Source organism: Callorhinchus milii, unplaced genomic scaffold, assembly GCF_018977255.1.
Source record: "Callorhinchus milii isolate IMCB2004 unplaced genomic scaffold, IMCB_Cmil_1.0 Scaffold1, whole genome shotgun sequence".
NCBI lineage: Eukaryota > Metazoa > Chordata > Chondrichthyes > Chimaeriformes > Callorhinchidae > Callorhinchus > Callorhinchus milii.
In genome coordinates, this window is record NW_024704742.1 from 61501681 (window position 1) to 61516778 (window position 15098).

Here is a 15098-nt window from a genome sequence, read left to right on the forward strand (position 1 = left end):
TCATTTAAATTTAAAACCACACTACAGCTACGCAAATAAAAGCCATTTACAGGACCACAAAATGATACAGGAGTTATTTGATTTTGGGATTAGATGATAAAGGTCATTTTAGAATCCCTGTTAATGTTCCTTGGCAACAAATGGCACGTTCAGATCCAGACTTGAAAGGCCATGGTTAATGTGTTGTTTGACACAATGGATAAGTGAGAGAAACCATTGGACAGTTGACAAACCAGGAATGCGTATTCGGGGCCTTTTTTTGTTTTAATTTCCTCTTTTATGTTAAGCGAACGCTTAGATTTTTAGAGGTGACTTAAATTGCAAGGAAGCAAAGATGGGAGACTCCCTTTTCAGATAGATAAAGCAAGGAGAGACTTGTTTTACTTCAGAAATCAAGTGAAAGAGAGCATGAGAAAAAAAAGAGGCGGAAAGAGAGCAAGACAAAACAGAGAAATATAATGAATTTTAACTTAGTATTTTGTTTTTGAGTCCTTGAACCAAGAAGTGATTTTACCTCCAGATTTTTACTTTCAGAATCATTTTTAGGTCACTATCTGGTAATGACATGTGTAATCGGTATTCTCGGGGCTACAATTTAAACTTGGTCGGTATTCCCCAAATAAAATCCCAGGATCCGTGTAACAGCAAAATCCAAAGATTCAATAGCTGCAGAAAACGTCTCTTTGATGAAAAACATTTTAATTGATTTGAAATAATATTTCTCTTGTTGTAGCTATCATTGAATATTCTGCATGAGGGCACTATATACATGCAAGTTGTTACCCTATAACCAGGGGCAATAGAAAATCGCGGAAATATTTGCCCAAAATTGTGGGAAGATTTGACAAATTTTGCAGAAAATTGCAGGGGGTTGATTGGTACTATTCAGGTACATTTTACTGCCAGTCTACATTGTTTCACTTTATTAATAAAAACTAAACATGAAGAAGTTTTGGGAGGGGACGGGACACACACACACACAAGCCCACTACCGCACGCAGACAAAGAGACTCAGAGACACACACACACACAGATATATGCAAACACAGAGGCACACACACAGACATATACAGACACAGAGGCACACACATATATATATATATACACACAGACCCAGAGAGAGGGGCACACACACGTATATATATATACACACACACAGAGAGACAGAAAGAGAGACACACACTCACTGACACAGAGACACATACTCACAGTAACAGCACAGCCCCACCCACAGTAACCGCACAGCCCCGCCCGCAGTAACCGCACAGCCCCGCCCGCAGTAACCGCACAGCCCCGCCCGCAGTAACAGCACAGCCCCGCCCGCAGTGACCGCACAGCCCCGCCCGCAGTGACCGCACAGCCCCGCCCGCAGTAACCGCACAGCCCCGCCCGCAGTAACCGCACAGCCCCGCCCGCAGTAACCGCACAGCCCCGCCCGCAGTAACCGCACAGCCCCGCCCGCAGTAACCGCACAGCCCCGCCCGCAGTAACCGCACAGCCCGCAGTGACAGCCCAGCCCGCAGTGACAGCACAGCCCCACCCGCAGTGACAGCACAGCCCCGCCCGCAGTGACAGCACAGCCCCGCCCGCAGTGACAGCACAGCCCCGCCCGCTGTGACAGGCCAGCCCCACCCGCAGTGACAGGCCAGCCCCACCCGCAGTGACAGCACAGCCCCGCCCGCAGTGACAGCACAGCCCCGCCCGCAGTGACAGCCCCGCCCGCAGTGACAGCACAGCCCCCCCGCAGTGACAGCACAGCCCCGCCCTCAGTGACAGCACAGCCCCGCCTGCAGTGACAGCCCAGCCCCGCCCGCAGTGACAGCACAGCCCCGCCCGCAGTGACAGCACAGCCCCGCCCGCAGTAGCGTCGAGCAAACAGCCAGCAGCACCCAGGGACAAGGAACCTTCCTTTTTTTTTACAGATGTTAAGCGGAGAGCGTTTGTATTTAGCGGAGGGTGCTGCTTATAATGGATTCTGAGGAAAAATTGTGACTGCACTTTTCTATTGGCCCAGGCTATAACACTCCAGTTATCTCCATTGAGGCTTCTCCTTTGAAGGGAACTGAACAGTGTCTTCTGGGTTGAGCTATTGTATCCCAATACACCTAGTGAAGAAAGAAGAAGCTGAAATTTTGTGAGGAATATTTTGTTTTCTGATCAGGTGAGAGAATGCAGAAACCCATTGCCACGCTGGAAAGTATCCGAACAAGACTGTGAGTTCCCATTTATTTTGGAGTTTATTGTCTAGAGGACTGAGAGAATCACCCTTCTCTTTTCAAATAAATACTTTGATCTAGAGTTGATTAAATAAAGGTTAATAATAATCCTTACAATTGAGATTGTGCCTTATCTCATCGGGGAGACTCTCTAAAGCGTCACAGAATCTATTGTAATGTGTAGTGACTGTATTGGTATTTCTAAGATACTGCTTCTTAATCATTTTAATAATGTTTATACTATGCACTCGAGTGTTCTTCAGTGAGTTAATATGCTTCCCAGGAGGCAATTTTTTGAACAAAATGTAATTGCAAGTATATTTTACTCTCATAAACTACATTACCTCTGGTAATTGGCAGAGACATTGGAATTATCCAATTATTTTTCTTTGATCATACTCCATTGGTATAAATGCAAATTGTTAAGAGTAATTGGAATCACTAATGAACTATTCAGAAGCTCTTGCTACAATGGCCAGCTCAATGTAAGGCTCATTTCACAATCTAAGATCTACAATTGTGAGAGGTATGGATATCTTTTTATTGCCTACGTTTAGTGATATTATTCAAAGTGAATACCACCAAATTGCACAATGGATTCCTTTTAGAAAGTCAAACTGGTGGCCAATACATTGACATATATGGAAACCCATTACCATGCTTAATAGAATCCAACTGTGTGGTTCACAAATGCATGCTACCTACATATGGTTGATTTGATTCCAACATTTCATTTCCAAGCATGTCACCTAGGACCCAATTTAGCTCCAATGGAGCCCCCACTTACCTCCACTCCAAGTCACTGGTTAGTCATTTTACATCTGACACACACAAGTTTGATACTCACCAGCGGATAACAGGTACCAGGAATTCCCTGCAAGATTCCTAGTGAGAAGTATGAGGGAGAATATTGCCAACATCTTCCTGCCACATTTCATCTGTTCAAAGTGCAGAGCTTCAGCAACAGCTGCCTACCTCTCTGCATACCAATCTTGTTGGGGGAGGAATCACGTCAATCTATCCTAACCTCAATAGTTCAGTTCCTGAGTCAGATGTATCCGCAGGCCTTGAGGACATGATTGACACAGACCATCTATCCTAGCTTATCGGCAGGAATTGGAGGGGCAGACTGGAAACAGAAATCTTCCCATTTAGTTCCAAGGTGCACAAGCAGCAAGACGCTTGCTTTCAATGCAAGCTGTCCAGTTTTAGCTGGTCAACAACCAGGAATACCCCATCACATACTGGGGAAAGATTACACTTTCCAATTGCAGACGCAGGGAAATTCCCATGTGAGAGTGCCCTGCTTATGTGAAACTCAGTCTGGTTTGGATAGTCTTAATCATGGCAATGGGTTTCCACATTAACTGTCACCTGACTGATCTCAAAAAAGGTGGATGACAAGCCCTATCTGGCAGTTTCCCCATCCCCTTCCAGGTGCCTCCTGCCAACTCCCCCCGAACATCACTCGGGTACCGAATCCAGAGACTCTCATTGTAGAGTCAGAATTGATTAGCATTAACAAATCACTTTTTCTTTATTCTTTTAAATTTAAAAAAAACATTTCTTCTTTCAGGGTAAACTCACAGGAATGTTCACCCTGCTGTGCCTCTTTTCTTGTGATGTTGGAGATCTGAAACATTTACCATATGTAGATTTAAATTTTAAAAATTGCAATACTTCAACTCACATAAATTGGCACTTTGTTTGATGTCATGTTACTTCTTAACCCAGGGAATCTGAAGCAAATCATAGCACAGCACTGGTGTCCCTTCAGAGATGAACCAACTTAACACAAGGGATTAGACCTTGGATGCTTGGAATCTGTTTGGCTAAATGCCATCCCACATTGTTTTAGACCCCAGAAATGTTAAATGGCACACTACTGTGAAAAGTGCATGTTAGAATGAATCACTTAACTACTCCTGCCACTCTCTACAGTATAAACCAACATTGATGTTTAGTGAGGGAACATCATTCAACATTCACATTTTCAATCTTTTGAAGCCTGTATTCAAGTCTCACTGTAGTTATTGAGTGCAGATACCAGAAGTGGTATTAATACATTGACAGAAAAATGGAAGATTCTTTTACAGCACACTTACTTGTCACAATTATTAAAGCAATGACATATCAAAGACCCTGTCATATTATCTTTTAGTATGCCTAAAAACACTATCATGCATATTATTTTTTAAATAATTTATTTTAAACACCTAACCTTTACTAATATGGACTTTCTTGATGGAAATTGCTCATTCCCAAACAGATTGTTTCAATTATTTTAACCACCACCCTTCATTACAATATCTCGAAAGCATAACTCCTCTTCTATATCTATATTATTTATACTAATAAAATGACAATGTCTGTCTGCGCATCAAGAAGGATCTCAATAACTGATTGACATAGAGACATGATTTATACTTCATCGGAAAGGTCTTAAACTGGGAGTGACATGGGCATATTTGTTTTCAGGTAACTCCTATCATTCATTACCTATTTTCAATTTTGCGCTTTTCACTGCAGTTACACCTAGCAACCACACCGGCTGACCATGGCACTGCGGCATCCTACGTCACAGAGCACACCCATAGCCAAGTAGCGGAACAAAATAATGAACACAGATGGCAATAAGCCGCGGCAACAACAAAAAATTACATTTTTAAAGCATCGAGTCCTCCCACTAAGTCCTTCCAAAAGGAATCCTCCCACAGAAGTCCTCCCAGATAAATATAGATAAAGATGAAATGTCTGTCTGTGTCTGTGTCTGTCTGTGTGTTAATCTACATTCCATATTGGATCCTTTGGTTGCAAGCAAAGCTGCAACGGGTAAAGCTAGTAGTTAATAAAATATGGAAAGAGTTATGCTGAGTTATGCTATTCACCAACAATATCCTGGAACCTGCTATCCACCCATTGAGAGTTCAAAGCTATCAAGTCCCTGATATCAAGTCCTGGATGAGAGCCAACTTTCTATAGCTGGATGTCAGTAAGACTGAGTCCATCCTGATTGGCTTACGTCAGTGCCTCAGCACTTCAGGCACTGGCAGCATCAGCATCCAAGGATGCACACTCCACCTCGCCAAGACAGTTAGAAACCTGGGCATCTTGTTCGACCATCAACTGTCATTTCTACCCCATATCTGTGCCATGATCCGCTTTGTCTTACCCCATCCCTACAACATTGGCGGACTCCGCCACTGCCTCACCCCTCAGATTGCTGAAACCCTCATACATGTATTCACCACCTCAAGGCTCAACTACGGAAACTCCCTCCTTGTTGGCCTCCCCAACTCTTCCCTTCACAAGCTGCAGATCATCCAGAACTCTGCAGCTCATGTGCTCTCCCCCACCAGGCTCCATGACCCCATCACCCCCACCCTCACCCGGCTCTACTGGCTCCCTATCCCTCAGAGGATAGAATTCAAAATCCTCATTATCACTTTCAAGTCCCTCCACGGCCTTGCCCCCTCCTACCTCTCTGACCTGCTGACCCCCATCAACCTGTCCGCACCCTCCACTCAACAGGCTCCGTCCGGCCTGCTCCAGGTCTCCCCCACGAACCACCCACCATCGGTGGCCGGGTTTTCAGCCTCTCTGTCCCTACTCTTTGGAACTTCATCCCACAATCTCTTCACCTTGCTCCCTCTCTTGCCACCTTCAAGGCATGACTCAAGGCCCTCCTTTTTGACGTGCCTTCAGCCACACGTGCCTTCATAATTCATAATTCTGGAGAGTATTTGGTGCAGGTTGGCAAGACCCAAAGCTTGTGGAATCCAAAGTGTCCATTTGATAAGTGTTGGAGTCTAACCAGCTGAAGCTGCATATCTTGCAATTGGAAGGACTGTCAATCAAGGTTTCGTACTGCTTGTCCAGCCGGGATCCCCTACCCATTGGGGCTTTGGCTGCATGGTTAACAGGAGCTGAGTGGGATGACTCCCTGTCCTAGTGTCGATGAGCCAGGCTGGCTGTGCTGTCATCAGCAGTACCCTGGAATACTGAGGACCCATCTGTCATCTGTTTCAGGAACCAGACAACCGAGACTGCCACAGTCTCGATTCCGATAGTCCGTTGTTAAACATGTCACCTTGGAGCCAGTTCAGCTCTAAGGAGTCTCTGCTTAGCCTCCCCACTGTCCCCCTACACACACCCCCATCACTACCCGCACCTCCCTAGAAGGATAGTCAAGATCCTGAAAAAGCAAAGAACAAAGTTAATGAATAATGGGAAGTAATGTAGAAATAGATTGCATAGAAGTGCTAAATTGGTAGAAGTGAGAAATCGACTTTATGTCGCCAAACATCCCATGAACAAACCTTTCTTTTTACCTGCACTTTTGGTCACCTGTCTTGCCCACCTTCCTCAGCTCTCCCATCATTATCTAGGGCTCCCAGTCAGCTTTGTAAAGAACTCTGAGATGTCACGTCTACATAAAATGAGCAAATGGTAAAATTGTTGCTGCTGTTATTGGACAGCATTTAAGTTGACAGCAAGAATAATTAGTTCCCAGTGGATAAATCAAATGCAAATGTAAGCATTGTTTTAAATCAGTCGTTCTAAAAGCTAGGAATATATTAATGATCAATAAATAGCAAAAGCTATGGCCCAGTGTTGAACTATCTATTATCTTTAACCCAGAACTACATCCAACAAAGCACAATATGTATCAAATTAATTACTTCAATGTAACCCTGTTTCCACTTTTTTTTGCCAAAGTCACAGAATTTTGCAACTGAAATTTCTGTTCCCTTCATCACAGAATAAGATGATAGACACAAGTAATTAATCTTCATTGGTTGGATGTATTTTTTTGTAATTGTAAATTGTGAGGGAAGTTCAAAATCCCTACAAATCACCACATATAAACTCAACAACAACTTGTATTTATATAGCAACCTTCACACAGGGTAACGTTCCACAGTGCTTAACACTGGAGCAGCGCTCACACTGGAGTTATCATGAAGGAAGTGACTTGGTGATAATAAATTAATGTTTTGTAAATGGCAGCAGACTGGAGTGGTTGGTTACAGAGGGGATTCTAAATGGCCCTTTCATTTTGCTGCGGTACATTATTCCCCCTGTGCTTTCAAATGATCAAAACAATAACAAATTACATTTGTTTAGTGCCTTTCACGTTGGGAGGATGTCCCAAGGCACTGGATCACATAGGTAAACAGCAGATTAATCACCATATTTGGCTCAGAAATAAGAGGAAGAAATTTATGATGTTTCTTAATGCATTCCAGAACACATTATGAAAGATCCCAAATTTCATCCCTGTATTTTAACAAGAAGCAAAATTTGTGAGCTGCTTCACAGAATACAGACTGACATAAGCCAATGTTCTATTTTTTAACTGCTCTCAACAAATGGTACCGTTTGCCTATTTTGATGGACATTAAAGATCCCACGGCACTGCTCGAAAAGTGAAGGGAGTTTCTCCCAATGTCCTGGTCGACATTTGTCCAGATAAAATTGATCATTCACTTTATGGCATTTGCAGGACATTGGCTGCCACATTTGCCTACAGACAGCAGAAAAATCACGGGGAGCAACTATTATGCCAAGTTCAGCGCTGGGTTAATTGACAGAGAATTGACAGGGACGTAATTGTCTGTGATGGGATAATTATCACCATTAATAATTAACACTTCACCTGTCAGTAATTTTCACCATTTTGTTTCAACAATTTAGTTTAATCTGTTAAGGCTAATGATATAATCTGAAAAAAAACTATTTAGAGGAACTGCTATATTAGACCAGACTAGAGTTAGCAAGCAATTATGATGATAGGATCTCCAAAGCACCCAAGGTTAATTATTGCTTCTAATGTTACTAATTCAAATCCCTCATACTTTCAGGTTCAGTAAAGTTCCTCAGCTAGTTCTCCAGATAATGTCAAGTAACTATAAAAGATATATTTAATAACAAAATGGAAGAATGTTGAAAGGCAAACTCTGAAAATTCCTAAAACCAAAACAGAAGTGGCTGGGAACACTCAGCAGGTCAGGCAGCATCTATGTAGAAAGGAAAGTGAGTCAACGTTTTGGGTCCACGACTCTTCGTCAGAACTAGGGCATGTTGGGAGGGAGAGGCTTTTAAGGGCTAACAGAAAGAGGGGAAGGTAGGGCAAGGAAGACAAAGAGAAAATGGGGTAGAGGACAGTGGATGCTGAGCTAAGGAGGTGTTTCTTAATGCAAAACAAAGTGGGGAATCTTTAGCACCTTTAATAGATGTATTGAGTGATGTATTAGAAAGTGCTTCATGGCCCAAGATGTTCCCTGCTGTGGCCAATTAAATTTTGCCTGAACATTTCTGACCATACAACATTTTAGAAAACTCTTAAATACAGATTTAATCTCAAAACTGGCTGTCCAAGTTTTATTATGTCTGATGAGTCAATCTTTAAGCTGTGTCGTCTGGGTATTACTTGTAGAATATTTACCAAACCAAGCCTATTATACAATTATTCAATATAATTTTCCAAGCTGACTGCAAACACCAACCTAACAAATATAAAAGTCGGTAATAATTCATAATGCTGAGAGACTTGGATCCTGCATATAAAAAAATTACTGTCATGAATAGAGAATTGGAAAAAAAATCACTTCAGCATTAAATATACAATCACAAATAAATAGTTTAATAAATATTATTGTAATACTTTTTCTATGATAATTTTGCACTTGCACTCAAGAGAAGTACAAAATGAGCCGTATCAGGGTCACTTAATTCCAATGATTTATAATACAGAGAAATATTATTTTTCTTTTTCCACCTTAACAATGCTTTGCTACAACCTGAATCTCACCAAAAATATAAACTACCTCAAGTACCCCTCCCCCAACTCATGGCTATTGTCTCATGTCTCATCTATTTGAGTTACGACCACCTTCATAGTTCAACACTTCAGACTTGAGAAAGACTTGGGCATTGGTTTATGACTCTCAGAGCCAAAAACATCTTTCATCAGTGTTTCTTACAGAACACTAGTAATGGTTCATTAGATTAATACCTGGTCTGAAGCTTGGGCAGGAGGTTGGGTGCAATGGGATTATATTACTTAGAGAGGAGGAGGTTAGGGGTTACTTGTTGGAGATGTTTAAACTAATGAATGGCGTTAAGAAGTTAGGTAATGAATGATTCTTCCCTCTGGTGGGGAACTTCACTTTGCATTTGAACATGTTACACCAGACGTCGTCTCACCAGCTCTTAAGTTGGTGTAACCTTTCTCCGCACAAATATTCACCATAAATTGCAACTTTTAAAAGACATATTATTTGGTGAGTAGCAAAATGCAGATTATTGGAAACTTTGATCTATTATAATAATAGTAATAATAATCCTTGCATTTGATATAGTGCCTTATCATGTTGTTGAGACATCTCAAAGCACTTCACAGAATATACTGTAAAGTGAATTGATTGTGTATTTTGTGGGCAAAACATGGCAGTCAATTGTGCACAGCAGTGTCCCACAAACAATCATGGATTATAATCAATTATAATAAAGTATACAACATAATTTGTGAATTACAATATTTGGAGGGAATTTTTTGGTGACGTTTGTATTTATCATTTAGCAGAAACCATATCACACTGGTGTCATTCTTCAGTTTACATCCAAAGGAAGAAAAATGTGGTCAAGTTAACAATTATGGTACAATGATTTTTGTTTTGTCTCCGTAAAATCTTAGACTCCTCCTCCACCTCTTTCCTGTGTGTCCAAATCACCTTCTGTATGGCTGAGAACAGATAAGATAAAATGTGTAGACTCAGAGAACTAACAAAAGGAAACATTGAGAAACACAGAAGAGAATCTGAGCAGCGTGTATCTAATAGTTAACAAAAAGCCATATGGCTATAATATTTATCCAAAATAGAATTAATGAGGTAGGTCCCATAATTAATATGAAAGGGCACAGAAGGTTTTAATGCCATAATAGACTCAGCTGAAGAGAAATAATAGTCATAATGCTTAAATACCTTAAAGAATACCGTTGATCCATCGTATTAGTATCTTGGTTTTCTGGACCATTTAGTCCCTTTTATGAGCATGAAATCATTGAAATGTCCTGCAAATTGATGTTTTGCCGCTTGGCCAGCTCATTTCCTCTCTTTTTCTAATGTGAAAGCGTAAAATGCATTGTGCTATTTAGCTTTTAACCTTTCTTCACTGCTTATAAATGTCCATAAAGATGTCTCAATTTTTTTTGTGAACATTGCCAAGTACTCCCAGAATTTTTTTTAAAGTAAATTTGGGGTTTTTATTCTGCTCCGTGTCCTTCACAAAACAAATGTATTCAAGTGGGTAAACTGCCATTCTATTCCATTCAGTATGTTTAACAAATGCTGTGCATCTCATTTGCTTTATGTCTGTTACACAATTTTGTATTATGAACAAATTTGGATTATTTATAAGCACCCACAAATAAATTTACTAATACTCAATAAGTGGAGTCTGGTAGCTTAGCGGTTAAAGCACTCACCTCACCTGTGAAAAAACCTAGGTTTGATTTCCGGATAGGGAAAAACATTGGGCAATGCCGTGTCATGGGATGTTTCATGTCTACCTGAACAGGCAGGACAAAATTTGGTTTAATATTTTTTCTAAAGGTCAGTATCTCCAATAACACAGTGTAACCCTAGCACTGCTCTGTAGGCTAACATGGAATGTGTTGTAGCTCGCTCAAATTTAACCAATATGAACTGAGCCTTGCCAGCTGCTCTTTATCGCTCCATTTGCGCAATACCATCTGCTGAGCTGTGACGTGATGAATGTCTCAGTGGATGGTGATCATGTAAATTAAATACAATAAAACAGAGAGCATTGTTGAGCTCAGGAAGCTTAGAGGAAAATTGGAATGGTTATTTTAAGGGAAACCGGTCCCTATTTGTTGCTATTTGGGAGGAAATTACTCAAGAAAACAGTGACAATTAGAAACTGTTTGGGTAATACACCTGGCACTAAGACTCACAGGAAAATGTGGAGAATGTCTCAGCACAATACCTACTATCACTCCTTGGTTTCTGAGCATCCTTGTGCTCCTATGTGTGAAAACAAGATAAAAATATACAGATATTAGGGAGCTTTGCTCTTACTGCCGATATTCCATAATGTAGCTGCCACAATTTTCCCAATGTTGAGATTTTGGCTGTTGCTCAGAAGCAGCTTATTTCAATTTCATTCACTTCAGACTCTACCGTTACCTATTATCTTTCCTGCATCTGGTAAATAGGGATTATTGGGCTCCACCTCTTCCACTGCTCCATCAATCAATTCAGGGATTTGTTTGAATTTAAGAACAGTGTAGAGGGATTAAAATTCCTTTTTAGAAACCAGCTGCCATGCAGGAGGCTCTACAGTAGTAGCACTGGTTTATAATAATAATCCTTGCATTTGATATAGCGCCTTGTTACATCTTCAAGACATCTCAAAGCGCTTCACAGAATATACTGTAAAGTGAATTGACTGTATATTTTGTGGGCAAAACACAGCACCAAAACATGGGGGAATTGGATTCTGAGTGTTAGACTCTAGAAAGTTACATCACACATTTTCAGATAAAGGCTCTGAACATCATTAGTAAACACAACAGGTGATTTTATGTACCAACCTGACTCACATGGTAGCACTTTACCTTTGAGTCAGAAGGTTGTGGGTTTAAGTCCCACGTTGGGTGTGTGTTTCATTGTCAGAGGTCCTTTGGATACGTTAAAATCAAAGGTATGTCTGTTCGAACACCAGTATCAGCAGCAAACTCACAAAGTTGAGGCTGACACTCCAATGCAGTGCTGGGGAAATGCTGCATTGGTCAGGTGGACGTCAAAGATCCTATGGCACTATTCATAGAACCATAGAATTATACAGCACAGAAGGAGGCCATTCGACCAATCATGTCTGTGCTGGCTCTTTGAAAAGAGAAAAAAGAGAAAGAATAAGAATTTTTTCCTGGTATCCTGGTCAACAGTTTCCTGGAAAAAACTTCATAGCTTATATTTGTGTTGGTTAGCTGCTTGTCTAACACATGCAGAAACCTATCAACAACAACAACAACTTACATGTATACATCGCCCTTTACGTATCGGAGCGCTTGCTATCAACATGCTTAAGAGTATCCAAACCAAACTGAGGGTTCCACGCATCCCACCTATACAAAGAATTCCAGAAATGTTTATTGAAATGGAGTATCCACTCTATGCCCAGAGGGACGCATCCTGCTTACCTAATTCTGGAGAGTATTAGGTGTAAGTTGGCAAAAGCCAGGGCTTGGGGACCTCAGAGTGTGTGATGAGGTGCTGCTAGAGCTGTTATGGCTTTGGCTTGCAGGCATGAAATGCTGAGTGGGAGGAATCCCTTTCCCTGGAGACTGGTCTGCTCTATCAAGTCTTGCCGATGAGAGGGGCTTGCTGTGCTGTCATAAGTTATGACCTGTGTACCTGCCTGGCTCAGAAACTGGACTATGAAGACCATTACCCAGGGTGGCCGCAATTCTGACATTCTGTTGCCAAACATGTCACATTGAATCCAGTTCAGCTCCAAGTTACTTCTCCTCAACCCCCCAGGAGGATATTCACTGGCTGTTTGTGGGACGTTGCTGTGTTCAAAAGGGTTGCCGAGTTCCCCTACAAAATATAGTTACTACACTTAACAGTAAATCCTGTGGCGCACTTTGAAGCATCCTCCAAACATAAAAGATGATATGTGAAATGCAAGGGTTATTATTATTAAAATTATTGTTGTATAACTGTGTGTTGTATATGCCTTCCGAACATATATATATTGGTGGGAAATGGCAGTGTGCAAATGGTTTACAGTGGTGGAACAACAATGTGGATGCAGCAAATCAGGCTGAAGAGAATGAGACTCAGTGCATTGTTGCTGCAGAACAATCACAGAAAAGCGATTGACTTGCAGGACAAGCTTTTGGTGCATACATACCACCCACCATCCCCTTCTCTTATTCTAACCTTCCATGCCCTCGCTCTGTACTTATCTGTCATCCATTTCCACTGTACCCATCCCTTCCCCTTGTATTCACTCATCATCCACTCCAGTTTTGCTTCAACCCAGCCCAACCAGCAGCCAGGCCACCAGCGAAAGTTTGGGCAAGAAATTTGAGCTGGATTCCACCAACATCCTCCCAATACAGGAGTAGAACTAAGGGAAGAATGGCAGTGAAATCTTCCTCCCAGAGAATGCTCCATCCTGCATAATAGTTTAACACAGTAGCAAGCACAACATCTTCACAATGTGATGCAGATCAAGGCACCTCAGAGGACAAGGTACATGTTGGCACATCACGTGCTGGAGCACTTAGCACTGCAGAGGTGAGAAGGAAACGTCACTGCACAACAAGGCACCCACAGAGGGATGTTTCAAGGTGCTGTGTTCCTGAGATGAGTGAGGTGTGAGCATCAAGTTCATTAACCACTGTCCCCTCCTCTAAACCCTCTATCCTAGGGGCACACACGTTAGAATGCCCCAATATCTTGAAGTCAGCACGTTTTGTTGGGAGTATGTTAGGAAAAAGATAGCATAGTGCACTAATGGTAGGTACATTGGTAGAGTTATAAGTATGTTAATTTTCCTTAAGGCACATATGTAAATAAATATTTTATCACCGAACGCTAGCCTATAGGCCTTTATCTATGATTTACATCTGTACTTCGTCCACAGATATCTTATAGGATGGTATACTGACTAGAATGCAAATAGTCCCATGGTTTACAATGTAATAATAAACCTTGCATTTGATGTAGTGCTTTTCACGTCTTCTCGACGTCTCAAAGCGCTTCACAGAATATACTGTAAAGTGAATTGACTGTATATTTTGGGTGAAACATGGCAGCCAATTGCGCACAGCAGTGTCCGCACAAACATTCATGGATTGAAGCGACCAATTTTTTTTTTTTTTTTTCTTGAGGGATTATTATCAAGCATGTGGAGTATGGAAACTTGCTAAGGTTTCGCCCTGCCGGGAATGTTTCGAACAGCTGAATATATAAGATGCCTGTGTTGCTCTCAAAATAAAGCAATTTTCCGCATTAATAAGTCTATCTCAGAACAGATGGAAATTTGAAGCCCTTTCCAAGGGATGGATGGCACAGCTGTATCACAAAAACTCTGCGCATACACCAGAATTGCACATTAGGTCAATACTTGTACCATTGGGATTTTCACCTCTGTCACATTTAATGGAAGCTCAATCCTATGAATCTACTGATTTCATTCAGAAATAAAAAAAAATGTGGCCAAGCCTACAGAGACTTTTAAAGTTTTCTATAAGGTTTTGAAATTGGTTGTTTGGCCAAAGTGTTTTACGGTTTTGCAGCAACTTACTAAGGTAGTTTAGAGGATTTATATGCAATCAAACAATTAAGAATTTAGATCTGAACAATGGTGTACTGGAGAGAAGAGGGTTACAAAATCTGGAAGTCCTAAATAGAAGATTAAAAACTCCCTACATTTGGGTAAATGTTTGTTGTTGCTTACCAGAAGTTCAGTTTCACTTTAAAAGAAAACTAACACTAATCCTTATCTGTGGCTATAAATGTACGTTTATCTACAAATACACAGTATTTCACAGTAAAATGCTGTGATGTACTTTGAGATAGTCTGAATAATGTAATAAGGTGCTATACCAAGTGCATCATGATTATTTCGTTTTGTTTCAGATTTCCAGGAGGTGCAGTATTTTGCATTAGTTTGCACCATTGTTGTTGTTATTTTAAAATATTACTAAGGTTGTAAAACATTTAGATCATGACAGAATTTTATAACTAATAATAATCCTCTCAAGTGATAGTGTGCCTGTATGGTATGAAATGGTGTCAAACCTCTCAAACACTTCACGGATAAAGGGCAATGTCTGTGTAA